This window comes from Cnephaeus nilssonii (genome assembly GCF_951640355.1).
Source record: "Cnephaeus nilssonii genome assembly, chromosome: 18".
Taxonomy (NCBI): domain Eukaryota; kingdom Metazoa; phylum Chordata; class Mammalia; order Chiroptera; family Vespertilionidae; genus Cnephaeus; species Cnephaeus nilssonii.
In genome coordinates this window covers 35,715,859-35,727,984 of record NC_137089.1, presented here as the reverse complement: position 1 = coordinate 35,727,984, position 12,126 = coordinate 35,715,859, and the positions used below count along the sequence as shown (strand labels likewise).

Below are 12,126 nucleotides of genomic sequence, written 5' to 3'. Positions count from 1 at the left end.
CACTGAGTGGCCAGATTATTATGATCTCTGAACGCATAATAATCTGGCCACTTAGTGTGTGTGTGTGTGTGTGTGTGTGTGTGTGTGTGTGTGTGTATGTGTGTGTATTTTTTTAGAGGCCCAGTGCATGAATTTGTGCATGGGTGGGGTCCGGCCAGCCTGGCCAGGGGGAGGGGACATGGGCAGTTGGCCGGCATGCCTGCTAGTCGAACTCCTGGTTGAGGGGACAATTTGCATATTAGCCTTTTATTATATAGGCTATACACTGAGTGGCCAGATTATTATGTGTTCAGAGATCATAATAATCTGGCCACTCAGTGTATATAGGGAATCATTACCTCAAGGCAGAAATTCAGAGAAAAGATATCCTGCTTTAAGACAAGTTATATGTAAAAGTAAAGCTTTGTAAAACAAGCTTTATTTACATGGGCATTTATACTTTTTTGTTTTGATTTTCTTAATGGATCAAGTTCGTGCATGCAATATAAGGTCTGTTTTTAAAAAATTAGAGTCACATGATGCTCATGGAAGTAAAGCAAGATGAACCCAATGGGAACAAAACCAAGTGTTTCTGGTCCTACTGAAGTGGGGAGATTAGTTTAAATAATTAAATTCAGTAAAACAACTAGCATAAGGATGATAATGTATAAAGACACTTCTGGGTGAAGATACTTATAGTGCTTGATATAAGGACTATAATCTTTTTCTGGAAGTGGTTGTAGCAAAATTCTTGGAGATGACAATCTTTGGGAATCTTTTCTCACTCTGATTAGGTAGTAAGCTAGTATATGTTAATGACTTAACGAAAAATATATTCTAAATTAAGATCCTGGTCACAGAGCTATCTGTAATAATGAAAGCGTAGTATGCAAATTGACCGAACAGCCAAACAACGGAATGACTGGACGACCTTCCGGACGAAGCCGGGGCTGCGAGGGCCTACTCTTGCTCGAGTTTTGTGCATCGGGCCTCCAGGATGGGAAAGCAGAGCAGCCTCCTTCCTTCGCTATATGATTTAGTGATATAGCAGCAAACTACACCAGGCAGATGTTTTGTCACCTGCACTAAAGTTATGCTAGACATAGAACTTTTATATTAGAAATGTTAGAAATTTTAAAAATGAAGGTATTTTCCTTACTCTTTGTTATACCATTTCTGGTTGGTGAAACTCAAGGGGGACAAAGTGATAGAGAAATGCCAACATTACTAACTCATACTGAGAGTCACAGGTTTCTTATCAGAGTGTAGTGCTTAAGGGTATTTTTCAGTTACATCATTAAAGTCAATTACTAAATGATATTTCTCTCAAAAAATTAATAAAAAATTAAAAAAACTATGTTGTCCCAGTCATGGTGCTAATTGGTGGAATTATAGACATAACCCTCCATGGGACTCGGTCTACTGGGAAGGAAGATCTTGGAACAGATAATTACTAAAGTGATGTACCAGGAAGTAGTACAGTAGGTTTGGGAGAACTGATGTTGGTTGGGAACCAGGGGTTCAGGGAATCAGGGTAGGCTTCTTGGAGAAATTAAAGATTAAACTAGAACTTGAATGATGAGCAGGCGTTAGTTGGCCACGTGGGACAAGGAGAATAGTCCAAGCAAAGGGAATAATAGCTTTGTGAAGGCTCATGTAAGAGTGAGGCTGGTGTGTTGAGTCTAAGAGAAGACTGGAAAGTTGGTGGAGGCCAGAAAAGACTGTAGGTCCTTTGATTTAGTCCCTGAATAGTATTTCCTCTCCTAATGTAAGTAGTTCAATCACTATTAAGTATCTGTACATTAATAAACTGATGATAGCTACTATTTGTTACGCTTCGCAGCTGCTAATTACTTTAGTATTCATTTTTACAACAATCTGTAAAAAAGAAAAAATGGACTTTACATATAAAAAAACTGAAGCATTGGTTTAGTAATTTGCCTAAGGTGCTGTTATGTAGGCTACAAGGTGAAGAGTGGACTTGAGAGGAGGAAAGTGGATCTGAGGATACCAGGTTATGTGTTAGGCTCTTAATCATACTTGTAATACAGGGGCATGGTGGCTTGGACTTGGGTAAGTAGCATTGGGCATGGAGAGAGGTAACATGTTGGAGATGGTTTTTTAGGCAGTATCAGAGAAGAACTTGGTGATTCGTTCTGAGGGGAGACTCCCAGGATTCTTAGCAGATGCACTGAAGGGCTTGTTGGACACTGAGCTAGGGGACATTGGAAAATAGGATTGTGGGCAAGGACATTGATGTGGTATCCAGGGTTGGGTGTTTTAAGATGGGGGAGACAGAAATGTTTAAATGTTAGTCGATGGATCCAGGTGAGAGATAAGGTAACAAACATTTAATATAGAATGACGTTCAGAAGTAAGGAATCCAGAATAGGGGTGGAAGGACTAGCCTTTGATAGATGAATTCTTCTGGGTCCTTCTTAAGGCTGAATGAAGACATGCTGGATTGACCCATTACAAAATTTATTCTATTACTGTTCTTTAAGTCCAGTGGATTAAGAAGGCAAGTTGAATAAGTTTTTTGTTAAGGCTATTTAAAATTAAACAGAGAGCCGAAACCGGTTTGGCTCAGTGGATAGAGCATAGGCCTGTGGACTCAAGGGTCCCAGGTTCGATTCCGGTCAAGGGCATGTACCTTGGTTGCGGGCACATCCCCAGTAGGGGGTGTGCAAGAGGCAGCTGATCGATGTTTCTCTCTCATAGATGTTTCTAATTCTATCCCTCTCTCTTCCTCTCTGTAAAAAATCAATAAAATATTTTTTAAAAATAATAAAATTAAACAGAGAATGTGCACAGCCGTTTTTTTTTTTTTGCACAGTCTTAATAAGTTATCCACTCACATTTTTTTATATTAGCATGGATGAGACCCTGAGCGACAGATGAACAGATTGCCTCTGACACGTTTCTGTGAAAGAGAGGGCTAAGGGACTGTTTTACAAGTAAAAAGCAGTCCTGTTTGCCTGCCTTCTTAGGCTTTTATTCTTACAACAGCTTGAACTAAAATTAACCTCTAGATACCATCAGCAGGGTAACTATCCTTAAGAAAGTATATGCTTCTACAAGGTCGGGTCTTTAAAGACTAAACATAGAGATTCTAGCAAAACACCCGGGGGATCGGACTTGTTTGGAAAAGTCAAGGTAGGAGCTGCCGCCTTCAGCAATGTCCCCTCAGAGGCCCCCGACCTTTTGGAGAATCCTTACAGACCTTCCAACCAAGTCCCGTGCTTCCCCACAGATGAGTTTATTTTCACGAGTGACTGTCAGACTCCTAGATTACCCTCTACTTTCTCTGATCTTTCATGTGATCCTTGGCATCTAATTCCGTGGGTCTCAACTAAATAGCTTTGGGCGTGGTGCCACCTATTTGATGGCCGATATTCTTTATTAACCTTGAAATTCTCTTTCATTTTAGCTCCAAATAATATACCTATTCTAAAATACTCTGATAACATGTATATCCCAGAATGTTTGGATTCTCCAGGTATCAAGAATATAGACCATGATCACCTTAGTCGGGTAGTTCATTTGGTTAGAACATTGTTGTGATACGCCAAGGCTGTGGGTTTGATCCTCCATCACAGCACATACAAGAATCAACCAATGATTGCTTAAATAAGTGGAACAACAAATCTATTTCTCTCCAAAATCAATCAAAATTTAAAAAAAGATTATAGACCAAGATCAAAGGAAAAAGATACCAAAAAGACAAGAATATAGTTCAAAACTTTCTGAATGCATTGTGGGCAGAAAGCTTAAATGTAAGCAATTGAATAATTAAAATGATTATAAAAATTTTAGAGCTAAACTCTATTTAAGCATAAATGTTTTAGAATGAAGAAGCCTTTGATAGTTGTAATAAGCTTGCACTTCTATTGGGTATCTGTTATAAATTACAGCTTCTGCAATTACATAAACATGGAATTATGTTGGTCTCTGGGTCTTGTTTAATGGATGTCACACATTTCCTGTATACTTATAAATTCTCCAAATTAAAAATATTAATCCAAAAGTCTAGAAGCAAAACTATCATCTATAGAAAAGCACTATTTTACACAACTTTGTAGCTATGACTGTTTTTATTCACCTGTTTCAAAGGAATGCCTAGGATGTTTTATAAGTGTTTATGTTTATGTCTAACATACCTATTAGTGCTTACTGTAGAGGAATGGTATTGACTATTTAATTTCAGTTGTCTACATTTTCAAAACAATGAAGACATATCACTGACCATAAAATAGAAATAGCAGCCATTCAAATAGTTGAACATTTATTGTACCGTTTACAGAGGCAATCTCATTATTAAACCAAATATAGCCAGTTTATGTGCCTATGCAGATGCAGGGATCTATCGTGTATATTACAATTTGTAACTTTAAAATACACAAATGTAATGGATATTTGGTTTATTTTCAATAGACTCTATAAAACAGATTCTGTACCTGTGTGCTCTCTAAGGAGTCATTTTGATTTCAACTGAAGATTTGAAAGTTGTTTTTTTTTATGAAACTATCCTCCCCCACCCCCCTTTTCTGGCAAATGAACCACTGAAGAAAAAGTATTAAAGGAGAGTGATTCTGTACCCTTTAAATTTCAGATTCACATTTGTGGTTTCTTTTTTAACATCTATTTTTATTGATTTTAGAGAGAAAGGGAGAGGGAGAGAGAGATAGAAACATCAATGATGAGAGAGAATCATTGATTGGCTGCCCCCTACACTGGGGATTGAGCCCACAACTCGGGCATGTGCCCTTGACTGGAATCGAACCCGGGACCCTTCAGTCCTAGGCCAACGCTCTATCCACTGAGCTGAACCAGCTAGGGCCAGACCCCTGCTTTAAATTAAATGAACAACGGTGAGAAATCTACAAAGCATAGCCTGTGCCTGCCGAGTTTGAAGGGACCTTGTCGTGGAGTGCCTACATAGAGGGGCTGGTAACTGCCATCCTGTTCTAGGTTGCCACAGCCCTCAAGGCTATGGAAGAATTATCTAGAAGTTCTTTGGGCAAAACCATGGTCTGGAGTTGAATTTGGCTCAGATTTTTTTTTTTCTTTTCTTAATCTTTACCTGAGGATATTTTTCCATTGCTTTTTTTTTTTTTTTTTTTTTTTTAGAGATAGAGTGCAAGGGAGGGGGAGAGACAGAGAGAGAAACATTGATGTGAGAGAGACACATTGACTGTTTGCCTGCAACCGAGGTACATGCCCTTTGACCAGAATCGAACCTGGGACCCTTCAGTCCTGAGCCAGACTGGCTAGGGCTGGGCTCAGGTTTTAAAACAAATTGGGACAGAAGGTATTTGTGTTATATATTCATTAAATCTCAAAGGAAAAGACTGGTAGCCATTAGGAAACCATGAAGTCCTAAATCACTAATGGGGCAATGCTGCTTTAATCATTGCAGATGCTCTAATGCAAGGTGGCTTGGTCAGTCTAAAAATCCTCACAAACACTAAATGTAAGGAACAATTACATTTTATTAAACTGAGTTTAAAAAATAATGATTTGAGTAAATATAACCAATTCCTTAAATTTTGAAAATTTTAAACCTTATCTCTCAAGAAATATATTTAAAAAATTTTCCTTGACTGGAATCAAACCCAGGACCCTCCAGTCTGCAGGCTGACACTCTATCCACTGAGCCAAATAAACTAGGGCTCTTTCAATAACCTTAAGCTTCCTTCCTTATACTGGTAGTTCTGATTTTTTAAAAAAATGCACCAATAGGAAAAGTAAAACTCCGATTGTTTAATTGCTTTAGTTAGAGAAATAATATGCTAAGGGAAAGGCAGTTTTACTAGGAACAAAATCTTTTAAGCTTTGCCATCTTCCTTTAGCAGGATAGGGGTAGATGGCATTCCCAGTTTTCACTAACCCTATAATGCCCGTTGCTAAAGGTGGAAAATGTGTATGTTCTGGCTGCTACTCAGGTCACAGACTGTTGTACCTTATCCTTGTGATTATTTGGAAGGTATCTGTACTAAATAAGGATGGGCCCATGGAGTTGCCTTTGTCAGAGGAAAGTAGCCCACTGCAACTTGGTCTGTGTGGAATAGGAGTGTCTGCATTTTGTCCTGGTGTGGACTCAGCCATGGCCATAACTTCAGGGATCAGAGACGGGTGGTGATGAAATGACCCAGCCAGCTTTCCACTTGGATTATTTGGAGTTAAAAAGCCCTGGCAGCCTGGCCAGTGTTGCTCAGTGGTTGAGTGTGGACCTCTGAATTAGGAGGTCATGGTTCGATTCCTGGTTAGGGCATATGCCCAGATTGCAGGCTCAATCAGTAGGGGCATGTGGGAGACAGCTGATCAATGGTACTCTCTCATCATTGATGTTTCTATCTCTCCTCCTCTCCTTTTCTCTCTGAAATCAATAAAAACATATTTTTTAAAAGAAAGCCAGGGCCCTGACTGGTTTGGCTCAGTGGATAGAGCATCGGCCTGCGGACTCAAGGGTCCCAGGTTCGATTCCAGTCAAGGGCATGTGCCTTGGTTGCGGGCACATCCCCAGTAGGGGGTGTGCAGGAAGCAGCTGATCGATATTTCTCTCTCATCAATGTTTCTAACTCTCTATCCCTCTCCCTTCCTCTCTGTAAAAAAATCAATAAAATATATTTTAAAAAAAAGAAAGCCATGGCATAAACAGATATAATGTCAAAGTACTAGTGCCATTAGTGAATCTGATATATCTTTAAATCTTTTTCCTTTAAGTTTGTTTACCTGGGCATGCTTTTTATTTGTAACCTGAGCAGAGCAATAACAGAAATTGGTACCAGGAGTGAGATAGGACTACTATTTTAAGGCCTTTATTTCATTATCAGTATCTTCATGAACATAGGGAAGTCCCATTAGAGGCACATTCTTTTATGACTCCAAACACTGTGTGCTGGGGGGGACAGAGAGAACTTAAGATTGCCTACCATTTCTCTTGAGTATTTCCCTGACTAGGTGTTAAAAGGGAGATGTTAATCCTTCAACTGATCCTAGATTATTTGTGCCATGTAGTATGAGCTTCTCACTGTTCGGAGTGTGATTCTAGTGTTTAAAGATAAGTACTTTTAAAAATATATATATATACAAGATGGCCTCAAATGCAAGCCAACTACTTCATCTGGTGCTCACCCAAAGAATGAGCCATCTGTTTGAACACTCAGGAAAAATTGGCTGTGTTGGGCGTATTGAGAGTCTGCTTCCAACATGGTCTGTAAATGTTGTATACTGTATTTTAAAGGTGACTTAGATTTCCAAGCATAATTTTGACTCCATGAGGTTTTTTTTTTCTTTCTTGTGTATACATCTCTGTATGAAATGCAACTCCACTGAAATAAGTGCTGTATCCTTCCAATTTTCTTTTGTTACCAGACAACATAGATGTCTGCAACAGTTCTTTATCTCCCAAGGAGATCTTTTTTAAAAAATCTTTTCTTTAAAGGAATTAAAATAATGATCTGAATATAAAGCAAGGTTTTGAGCAAATATTTTAAAAGTTTACATATAGTTATAGATGGCCCATACAAAGTCAGGGCTATTATAAATTTTTGCCAAATTGTATATTTAGTGAAAGAGGTGCATAGAGAAATACTTAGGCAGATATTCATCCAGTAATTTAGCCAGCCACGTGCCATCTCTGGACCCAGGGAGAGGCAAGATCTGTTGCCCTAAAGCAGTGAAAAGCAAGTAGCACATCCAAGACCTTGGGGCGATCATTGGCAGCTGCCCCAGTTGTGTCTACCTTAGTCTCCTTTTCTTTCTTTCTTTTTTTTTGGCACTTTCATAACTACTAGTATTTGACAATCAGCAGTCAGTCCTCATCCACATTAACTGTTCATAGATTTTTGAAAGTGGTGACAGGCACATAGGTGACCAACACATAGACCTTGTTTGGTGAATCTTCATCCTCATTACGTCTTCCGGACAGCCACACCTGGGTACGGTATGGGACGTTCCTTATTCCTTTGACCCAGACAGCTTTGTTGAGCCTGGTGTCAATGCGCACATTTGGAGTTCCCATCTCCTTCCTGGCAAATTTCTGGATCTCTGAGTGCGTGGGGGGCACCCTTCTTGAAATCCTGTATTCTCTGGTCACTACCTCGTTGATGGCAGAGACCAGCCTCTCTTCTCACTACCCTTCTTTATGGGAGCCATTATGCAGGGCCCGAGTTGGAAAAGCTACCTCAGTGTCCTTTAGTTGGGAATCACCTGGGATTTTTAGGTCCTGTCCATGTCTGCAGATGAAGCTCTTAGCCTATAAAATCTTCATGGGTTTCAAATTAGCTGCTCTCTTTCTGATTGATGTATCGGATTGGCCTCTCTACCCGCGTTTCTACAGTTTTATTGCGTTGTTTGGAGCTGTGCTTTAAGGTGTGGCACTTCCTGTACTGGGGGCTGACCACGGAGGAGTGGCTCGGGGAACTTTCATTAATCCTCCCGATGGTCAGGCACTCCTGTCTTTCTGGTCTAGCCAGGTAGTCCTGTGGCGAGCATTGCATTCCTGATTCTCGACTCTCTGTGTCCGGTCATCGCAGAAATGATTCCGTCTTGCTAATTAATTTTTAGTGCGGCTTGTAGATGATGCTCATGAAACAAGTGAAATGTGACAGGCTCACAATCCATAAGAAGCCCAAGTAAAAGCAACTATTCTCTAGATGGTTAAGTCTCCTTGGGACTTACTGCCGGCTTGATCCCAGGGTCCTAAAGCACTTGCTAGGAAACCCGGTTCTCCTCTGTCTTGTCTGACAGTATGTGGGTAATTTCCACCATTCATCAAGGCTCAGATATTGTATCAAAAATATTTCCCAAGTGTTGACTTTTTCAGCATAAATCTTCGAGGCAACAGCCACTCAACGTGAAACATTTATAACAATGGAGTTGAAAGGAATGGTAGTAATTCAGTTCTGCTTTGTCACCCGATTGGTATAACAGCCATTACCTTAGCCCTTTCTAGACAGCCTTTTTGGTTTTCAGACAGCTCTGATTATTAGAAAGCATTCTTGTTGCTCTGGCTTCTGCTTTCTTGTGGGTGCTAATTCGGTTCTCTCAGGACAAGGTCCAGCAAGCAGGCTGCTCTATCTAAGCATCCTGTCTACTCCCACCCACTCATCTTCTCTCCAGGTGAATTTTAAAGACACATCAGACAAGGAAATGTCTATGGGGTGATACACTTTCACTGGTTTTCTGCAAGAAACTAGTTTCTATTTCTGGAAGCTTCTTATTAGGGTCCTAAAATGGTCAATAGCCCCTAGCACCACAAATTTAAGAATATAATCTTTCCCTAAAAGTTTTTATTTTCAATTGCATTTGATGATGCTTGTGAAATTAAAAAAAAAACAACAAAAACAACTCTTCAAAGAGAGGGAGTGTAAATTTGTGGGAAGTTAAGGAAATTCTTAACTTCTGAAATAAATCATTATAAGAGTTGTATTATTAGAACATAAAAAAGTCCAGGCAAGTTTACTGTTGGAACAATGGTTTGTTTTAAACAATTCAAGCTGGGTTAAGCATCTCTAAGTGTTACTAGGTGACCACTTAGCTATGGGGCAGTGCGAGTATAACAACAGCTTTTTGGACTTGGGTATATTGCTTCTTGGTTTAATCCCAGCATATGTCATATAGAAACCATGCTTGTCCTGAAGGTAAAGTTATACTTTTAAAGTTATTATTATGATCAAAGTAATATTTACACTTTGTTAAAAATTAACTGATATAAAATGGTTTTAAATAAAAAGTAAAAATCTCCCACTCTATCCTCAGTACCTCTCTACAGTTAGTCACTTCTTGACTTTTCTAGTTTTCATTCTAAAGGTGGCTACCTCCAGACCAAATAATATTCTTATTTATCTGTTTCTTGATGTATCAAATTTAGACAATATTAGTCAATTTTCTAATATAAAAGATGACTCCCACCTTTCTTTCCTGCCTCCTGGTCAATCTGTCTCCAAGGCCCCAAACTTAGGTTCTGCAGAACCTAATGGAGAGGTGGCATTTTCAAGGTCAGGATCTGACTCAGAAGATATGATCTGTGAGGTCAGTGCCCATCTCTTCCCATAGACCCAACTAAATGACAACCAGAGGCCAAAATATGTCCAACTGCAGTCACGTATTAGTAGCCTGCGTCCCCACCTTTCTTTAAAACTGATTTTCTGTATACAGTATGAGCTGCTGGAAGATGCTGGTCTGGCCATGACTGGAAATGTGAGTCTTGTTCATGGGATTCTGAAGAACAAATATAGGGTCTCATAAAGAATCTCCTAATACATCCTTTGAAGTCCTTCTCAAGTGGGAAAACTCTATACTTTCTCATATTTACTGGGGACATAAGGAGGGGACTAGGAGACAGACCTCCCACCCCCCAGTTTCTTCTTCAGTTCTCTAACATATACATTATGACTAATGAGAATTTTTATTTTTTCCTCCTGCGTCCCTTTCTGGGTTTATTGCTGACCCTAAAACTTGGGTACTGCACAGAATGCCTGTAACTCCAGAAATGGTATAGGAAGTGAGGATGAGTTAGTCATTGCACTTGACAGTGGGTTTGGCAGCCATGTATTAAACAGATCCCCGCATTTCACAGTAGCATTCGCCTACTAGGACCACATTCAGCATCCGAGCAGGGATGAGGATACTTAGGATTCTGACACCAATTCCGATGTGTTTCCCAACACCACCAAGCAATTCTCTGACACCAGCTGGCTGTCCTACAATTCAACTCAATTCCAGTACCATCTGGAGCTAGCATCAGGCTCCACAGGTTAAGGATTCGGTCCCAAAAGACTGCCCACCCCGCCTTCAGATGCCAATGCGAGCCAGGTTGTCACGTGTGCTTCGGACTAGCCAGCTAGAGCCTGCAGGTTTTAAGGACCACTTTATTGGGTTTGACTAATTTGGTAGAGCTGCTCACAGAGCTCGGAGAAACATTTTACTTAATAGCTTACCCGGATATGTAACTCAGGAAGAGGGGGAAGAGATGCCTAGGACAACATTGGAGGCCTCACCAGGATCCCCATTCTCCCAGCACCTCCACTCATTCACCAACCTGGGAGCTCTCTGAACCCCGTCCTTTTTTTTTTTTTTTTTTTAAATACATTTTATTGATTTTTCGACACTCTAGCCACTGAGCCAAACCAGTTAGGGCAGTCCTTTTGGGGTTTTAAGGAGGCTTCATTACCTAGGCACGACTGATCCAATCATTGGTTGTTGGAGATGGATTAACCGCCAGTCCCTCTCACAGAGATTTCCAACCCTCCAATCCCAGGATTGGCCCCTTCAGCAACTACCCCACCGCCCTAGGTGTTTTCCAAAAACCACCTCATTAACATAACAAAAGACACCTTTATGCTCTCTTCATTAGGAAACTCCAAGGATTTAAATAGATGGTGCCTTTTATAAATCACACTATCACAGTACTGGTTCCCCTTCCCCTGCCCCAACCCTTCCCAATCTTTGTGGAGGGAGACGGCTCTGAAGATATCACACTCCTAGTTCACCTGGGAGAAACGAGGCTGCCCACAATACTTTTGGTGTGTGTTCCGATCCCAACTGCAGTCCTATCACCAGGTGAGTTCCCATGTCCTCCACAGGGGGTCATGCTTTGGAGATGACTGGTGTTCACAGATGTGGGGGAAGGGTGCTTGGACAGGGCCCAGGTTATGGAGGTGTGGTGGTGCCCATTTTTCCCCTGACCCCCTCTTGGCTAAGACCACAAATTAATTCTTGCTATGTATTTTGGAGTCATTTCCCAGAGGGATATGGGTTTGGAGGGACTGGGCCTGGAGTTAGGCCGAAATGCCATATATATTATCATTTAGGTAGGGCATTTTAACTGTCTTTTCTAAATGTTAGTATTTGGTGGTGGAGATAATGCCAACAGTGTGCATGAAAAGCTAGGTTTTTTTTTGTCAGTGACCATTGCTTTAACATAGGATTTTATAACATCTTTTATGTAATTATTGCCTAAGCAGTGGCAAAAGTATTTTGTTTCTTTATCAAGATAACAGTTAAAAGTTAAGACCTTAAACTTAAAAGTAAACCTAATTCTTAGTAAGAGGTTTAATGTTATAAGTAGAATGTCATATACATTAAGTTATATTTTGTTTTGTCAAACAAATGGCTTTAAAGAATCATTAGGTCTTTTCC

At 40.2% G+C, this 12,126-nt stretch overlaps 1 pseudogene across 1 annotated transcript; it reads right to left on the bottom strand.

The window, feature by feature from the left end:
* Positions 1-7,819: 7,819 nt before the first annotated feature.
* LOC307113911 (large ribosomal subunit protein eL31-like) lies at positions 7,820-8,139 on the bottom strand (annotated as a pseudogene). The gene has a single exon. The product of its transcript is annotated as a large ribosomal subunit protein eL31-like (transcript).
* Between the last annotated feature and the right edge of the window lie 3,987 nt (positions 8,140-12,126).